The sequence below is a fragment of the Rhagoletis zephyria genome, unplaced genomic scaffold (assembly GCF_001687245.7).
Source record: "Rhagoletis zephyria isolate East Lansing unplaced genomic scaffold, Rhagoletis_zephyria_1.1 Rzeph_scaffold_00127, whole genome shotgun sequence".
In the NCBI taxonomy this organism is placed as follows: Eukaryota; Metazoa; Arthropoda; class Insecta; order Diptera; family Tephritidae; genus Rhagoletis; species Rhagoletis zephyria.
This window is the reverse complement of record NW_016157211.1, coordinates 396,896-404,051: the sequence shown is the minus strand read 5'-3', so window position 1 is coordinate 404,051 and position 7,156 is coordinate 396,896. Positions and strand designations below refer to the sequence as shown.

The 7,156-nt window shown below is 33.4% G+C and overlaps 1 protein-coding gene across 15 annotated transcripts in view; it reads left to right on the top strand.

Moving 5' to 3' along the window:
- The window catches only part of Syt7 (Synaptotagmin 7), a 432,298-nt gene that overhangs the window by 48,615 nt on the left and 376,527 nt on the right, over positions 1-7,156 (top strand). The window contains exon 3 of one of the 15 annotated variants that reach the window (XM_017636938.1): positions 1,643-1,700. The exons of the other annotated variants lie outside the window; for them this stretch is intronic. The gene's annotated coding sequence lies outside the window, so the exon portion shown is untranslated. The remainder of the gene's footprint in view (positions 1-1,642; positions 1,701-7,156) is intronic. 15 annotated transcript variants of the gene reach the window in all.

Below are 7,156 nucleotides of genomic sequence, written 5' to 3'. Positions count from 1 at the left end.
ATAGAAAATCTCTGGAAGTATTTTAAATTTGTTATGGAGATTTATTCTATAAGTGCCGTACTGACAGAAAAGAATTCATTTAATGGAAAAGGGAGAGCCGGGTTCGGCCTTATAATCTAAAGCTCTCTTGAGGCATTTGCTACAGTAATGAGAAGTGGTATTTTATCAAGGCCAGGTTACAAAATTTGAGTTGGAAATATTAGAACCCGCCTTGGCACCTCCAAGAAGGTTACACGTTCGCGCGTCGTATTACTGGAACCATTTTAAAGTAAACTTAGAGGGATTGATATCTTTCGTATGCCTAGCGCGCAGATGAGATTTTATAATTTCATTGTTTTAAACGGCCTAAATACCTTAACTCGCTTAAAAAATAACGAGCTATAATGAAATGTGCACAGAAATAAAATATAAAATCATTAAATTATTTTACATATTTGCATAAAAACGTGGGGTGAAACCCGCGGGTATAAGCTAGTAGAATATATTTTTACAAGATTATTAGATAAAGTTTTTTCATATAAAATAAGTTTAAGAAAATAACTCTTTTTTTGTTATATTTCCCCCAAAAATATCAACTTTTCCAAGTGTTTTCCTGAAAGGCGGTTTCGAGATTTTGATATACGGGCATGCTCTAAAATACGAAACTTTGAAATCGACTCGATTTGCCAAATATTTTTTAATTATATCTGATGAAAAGAGTGAATATTCTAATTGAAAACCATAAAAGAAGTAGCACCGATATGAAATAAATCATTTTAATGCGAGACTTGTCAATTTTTGGTTTAAAAACCATCGAAAAAATTATAGAAATCGAGTCGATTTCAAATTTTAGAACATGCCTGATAGTTGTACCTGATAAATTTATCAGAAAAGCCTCTAGCAAGGGACAGATTACCCAACAACAGTTATGTATAAACAGTTAATGGCTGGCAATATTTATCAAGATAACAGTTCTGATAATTATTGCTTGCATGAGACAGGATGTCTCCATTGACAATACATATACATATTGTCTAATAACATGATCGAGATAAAGCGGTTGCCTGTGGAGATGCCCCGTAATTATATTTATCGATGTTTCGATGCATAACCAGGGTCGCTATTTTTCTTTGCCCATTAGTAAAGACATTACTACACTGCACTGCATAATTATAAGACCGCCACATATTAACAAGTTTCGACTTTTTATTTTTATACTATTTATTATTAATTATTTTCTTATAAAAATATATAATTCATTCTATATCAAACACCATACAAACTTTTGTGCAAATATTATAAAAATTCAGCGAATTTTCACCAAAATTTTACAACTTTTTTAAGAATTTTTGGAAAAGTTTTGCGTTTGCAGTTTTATAGCCCATGTAGTCTTAATTTTTTTTGCCCATTAGTAATTACATTACTATTCTGCGTTGCATAATTATAAGAGCACCACATATTAACTAATTTTGACTTTTTATTTTTATATTAGGGGTCTTCAAAGTGATAAACTGTTGATAAACTTGATAAAATTATAAATTTATCAGTTTGATAAATGAACCGTCAAACTTTGTATAGAAATCTATTTAACCAAAGTGTATCACTTTATCAAACGACTTTGGTGCATAAATTTATAAATTTCAGAAAAATTCAACCGTTTCAGGTTCCCAGGTGGTCGCTTTTTCTACGAACACATAAAACATATAAACACAATGGACGAGGTGAGAATAAAACGTAACTAGCCATATAAGTTAAGTAATAAACCAATGTATGCAATTATTTACCAAGGTGCGTTCATGAAAGAATGCGGATAAACTGATAAATTTAAGCAATTTATCCCTTTATCACTTTAGATGAAGACTCCTATTATTTAATTTCAATTATTTTCTTATAAAAGTACTGTACATTCAATAAAAAAACACCATAAAAATTCACATTTAAAACTTTGTGCAAAATTATAAAAATTCAGCGAATTTTTACCAAAATGTTCCACTTTTTTAAGAAATAAGGTTTTGGGTATGCAGTTTTATAGCCCATGCAATTTTAGTATAATAACGTGCGAGTTTCATATGGCTACAAAATAACGCTGATTTTTGGCATTTTTCTTTTACGGTGCCACTCATTCTCTTCTATACAAAGTATGTTCGAATTTTTTTTATATGGAAGAAAATGAACAACACTGTCAACAAAAAAAAAATTGCAAAAAATCCACGGTAATATGTACGCAGTGCACTATTAACTTGTTTGACTTGTGTTTAACGCAACATGGAATTATTTTTCCTTTTTTTTAACCATGTTAACTTGTTCTTTATTTATGTGTTAAAATAAATATAAAACAAATTTTTGTGTTTTCAATGTGGAGTATTTGTCCTCCGGGAATGCTAAAAAATTCTGATCACCTTGTATAAACACTTCTGAGAAAACAGGTTGAAATTTTTATGAAATTTTAAGCTTAGGTTTATATGGTATTTGTTAGGGAATGAACTGTGTTTTAATTGAAAAATCTTGAAAATTAATAAATAGCATAAGTGGCAAACCACATCATTTTGAATTTGGCCCAAAATGATAGATATGTCCAACACTGTATGTATGTATAAAATGTATAATCAATGACTTTAAAGAATTGAATTCTTGTAAAAATTAAATAACATTGCTTTACCGATTTTTTTATAAAGAGTTTGTTTATGTGTTTAAATGATAATTGGTTTTAAACTACGTAGACTTCATTAAATGTTCATGTTTTATTGAAGGACTTATTTATGTAAGTTAACAAGAAGGTTAAGTACATCAATAATTATGTTCGCTTAAGTACCCGCATCGATGTTCCTTTATGTAGCCAACCCGTCTAAGTACCTCAAAAAGCTGACATTTTTCGTAAAGCACTTAAGCGGGTTCTTTTAAGTAAGTAAGTATTTTCCCACTTTTCTCAACAGCTGCTGTAGAATGCTGCGTGTTCGTTTGCCAACTTGTTGGTCATGGGTTCAAACCATGTGACACAGACCATTTTTAATTTTTATACCCGAGCGCAGTTGTGCACAAGGGTTCACATATCGGTTGTTTGTAACAGGCAAAACGAATCAAGATAGATATATACAAATGTATACATAAATGATCAGAATGAGAAGAGAAATCGATTAAGCGGTGACTGTCTGTCCGTCCGTCCGTCTGTGCACACGATAACTAGAGTAAAAATTTAGATATCTTAACGTAACTTGGTACGTACACTTCTTTCTCGCGTCGGACGCATGGTATTGAAAATGGGCAAAATCGGACAATAACCACGCCTACCTCCCATATAACGGTAATTTTCAGAAATACGAAAACTGCGATATTTTAGTAACTACTGAAGATTATTCACTCAAAATTGATATTTACAATAAGTTTTAGACGAAAAATAAGAATATTATAAATTTTTGGAAAACGGGCGTAGCCACGCCCACTTATGGTTACATGTGTATATCTTGGTAACCGCTGCACCAATTTCTTCCAAACTCGGCGCTGTTGTTGGCCTTGGTATAAGAAACGAAATGGCCGAAAATTTTTAAAATCCACGCCTACATCCCATATAACTACGGTGACTATCCGTTCTGTTTTTTGCGGGACCGTACTGTTTTTCAAAGGGCGGTCCTGCGTAGTTTTTCAAACCTGAAAAACCTGAAAATGTACTGATTTTTTCCAAGTGTCCTGCATTTGGCCCGCATTTTATTCGTTATTTTAAAATTATCGGACAGTGGATGAATTCTTTCAAAAAAGTGTTTTTGGTACTTTTCAATCAATCAACGTAAGCGACTTACAGCTCGAAGGGTATTGATGTGCCTCTTACCAAAATATTAAACTTGTGGCGACTTCAATGAAAATTATTAGTGCTACAGGCGACCATTTGCATTTTGTCGTCAAAGTCGAAAAAAGTGAGATTTTCAATCAAATACGCAGTTTCATTTGATTATTTTTTTTTCATTATTTTAAAAATTCGATCAAGAAGATATATCATTACAGTAAATTTTGAGCCTAAGATAATGAAAATCGGATATTTTTGTAAAGGGCACCTTGTAACTCGTCGTTTACGTATATTCATGATGTCGACAAATAACTGCGAAAAGTACCAAAAAACAAAAAAAGGGTATTGTTTTCGTTTTGAACGACTCAAAATTTGCCTATAATATAATCGTTTAAAGATTTTCACTCTTCGTGTAAGCTATTGTAATTATAATAAGTTTTACTATACTTTTATAAATATTCATGTAAAAAAAGATTCATATCGATGAAGAAAACGTGATTCATTTTTAAAGTTTAAAATGTATTAAGAATTTAGAATCATAAATACTCTTTTGATATTTTTATACTACGTAAATAAATATAGGCATATTTTTGAAAAATTGTCCTTCATTTTGAATCCATATTTATGGTCACCGTACATATAACGTTAATTTAGAGAAATACGAAATCTTCGATAAATCAGTAAATATTAAATCTAATTATTCAAAATTGATGCCAGCAACAATTCTTTACCAAGAAATACGTTTTTGATAAACTTTTGAAAAATGGGCGTGCTACCGCCCACTTATGATCACATATATGTATCTCGGTAACCATTCTACCAATTTGTACTAAACTCGGTGTGGTTATTGTGCTTGCCGCATAGAGGCAAAACGTCGAAAATTATTGAAATCGGGCCAAAATTACGGCCGCTTTTCATACAACGGTAAATTTCAGAAATGCTTGAAACTTCAATATTTCGAAATTTAAGTACGCCAATTTACTCAAACTTGATACACCCAGGCGTACCATGTAGCGGTAGCTTTCGAAAAGATGAAAAACGTATATTTAATACTTCGGCTCCACCCGAACTTAGACTTTCTTACTTGTTTTATTTATTATTTTTTTTTTTACCAATGCTAATATAAAATGTGGCATAAATAATATAGTAAAATGAAAGTATTGATGAATAGTTTTTAGGACGATGAGAGATTTTTCCAGGCAAAGTGAAAATTGCGCACCAAACTAGTGGTGGCAAACTATCGATGGCATTATCGATAGTATCGATGGGACATCACTATCGCAACTATCGATGGCGACCACTATCGGCCATATTTGAAGTTCGATACTATCGAGGAATTGCCAAATCTATGTATGACTATCGGCTCAATCGATAGTGATCTAAAAAACTATCATCAACTGTCGATGGTGTCCACTATCGATAGTTTGCCACCACTACGCCAAACCTTAACCATCGAAAATTGTCACAATGGCGTAAGTTGAAAGTTTTTACTGATTTCTGATAATTTTTTCTTCTTCTCAATATGACTCTCAGTTTTGTGTTTACGTTCTCGTTGCTGGTACTTACTGGAAGTGGTGTTGAGTAAACATCAAATTTGTAGTATTTCATTTACTCGTAAAATGCTTGAAATACAATACCGGCGAACGGCAAATTTCGCCGAATTAAGCTATGCTGTCGCTCACCGTTCGCCCAGCTATTTCGCCTACATAAACCGAATTAGAGCGGTAGCGAAAACAGCTGATACCGTTTGGTCCCCTTTATAATTTGGGTGACCATATTTAGAAAAAAAACTGAACCAAATTTAGAAATGTGGAATTGATAACAAATATAAATATAAAACAAAGACAAGTTATTATAAATTATTTTATTTTAAGCCAGATTTAACGAATCCACAACTGTATTTTTCAAACAACAAGAATAATTCATGCTTATGTTATGTTATGTCAACGAAAAAAATTAAATTTGCATAAGCTGCAATAGTGTACATAACTGAGAGTGCATAAACAAATTTAATAAAAGCAAAAATTTGAATAGGGGTTTAACATATAAAAATCAATTGCTGTTAGTTTGTTATCGCATAACTCAAGAACGGCTCGACGGATTTGCTTCGTCTTTATTTCATTTTGTTTCTCTCCGTCTGTAGAAGGTTTGTAAAGAAAAAATTAAAAAACCGGTCTTGGCAGATATCTGAATTATCAAAAAAAAGTTTTATTTAAATAAGCCGCAACAATTCACTTGAACACTTTCATTAGGTTATTAAAGACGACAATGGAAATATGTCTTCTGACGATAGACAGAAGGCCCATTGTGTTACCACAGTTGACACCGTTCAATTATCCTCCCCATTGAACCACTTTGTGTCGCTGATGAATCTCATCAGGCACCTCGCATCGGTATTTGAAACCTACGTAAGGGCGGCCAGGAATGGTGAACCCAGATGAAGCAGCCTGCTTCTGCACATTGCAGGGCATTTACACAAGAGATGCAAGACTGTTTCCTCCTCTTCGTCGTCCTTGCAGATTCTGCAACATCTACGAAAAGGCACCCCGAGACTTTCTGCATGCTTACCTATTAAGCAGTGCCCGGTTAGGGCCCCCACGACGTTAGTATATCCTCTCTTCTAAGATAAAAAACCCTTCGTTACCGCCTCCGGTCCCATTTAGGCCAAGTCTGCCTGGAAATTCGACAAGTCGTACTTTGACTCCATCTTTCTTCAGCTTGTTTGTAAACAAATTCACTAATTAGCAGCTTGCAAATGGGAAAAAGCATACCGTTGCGTTCCAGGGACCCAAGTGAGCTAAAGTCTGTTCTGCTTGGCTATCTCCTGTAGAGATAGGTGGCAGTCCACTGCAATCTTTGAGTGAAACGTGAAGAAGCTCAGAGCTTTGATTTCAGCCTGGCTATCACTAAAAATGAAGATGTCCCTTCCCATCATTTCGCCTCCAAGCTTCTCAACAGCTTTCATAATAGCTGAAACTTCAGCTTGGAATACGCTGTAGTAGTCCGGTAACCTAAAACAGATTTTTAGAGGAGGGTTTCGTTTATTCGCAAACGTCAAGCTGTGAAGTTCTACTTATTTTGTGCCTTGATTGGTCTTTGTATTTTGCTAAGTTTATTGTGCTAATTTTGAGTAAAAGTTCCTATAAAAAGTGCCTATGAACATCTTAGTGTGATAATAACCGAAGCTAAGTGAAAGTTTTGTGATTTTTGTGGTTTTTATTAAATTTAATTAAATTTCACTAGCTTACATCTAATCTTGCCGAGTCATTTGTTGTTATCATTGTTGTTGTTATTCCTTTGTAGTTAACTGAGATCGTTTCTATTTTTGCACATTTCTTTTTGCTCTTTTTGTTTACTTCGTTTAGTATTTCTTGTCACAGCTGTTTGCGCTGCGTTTAT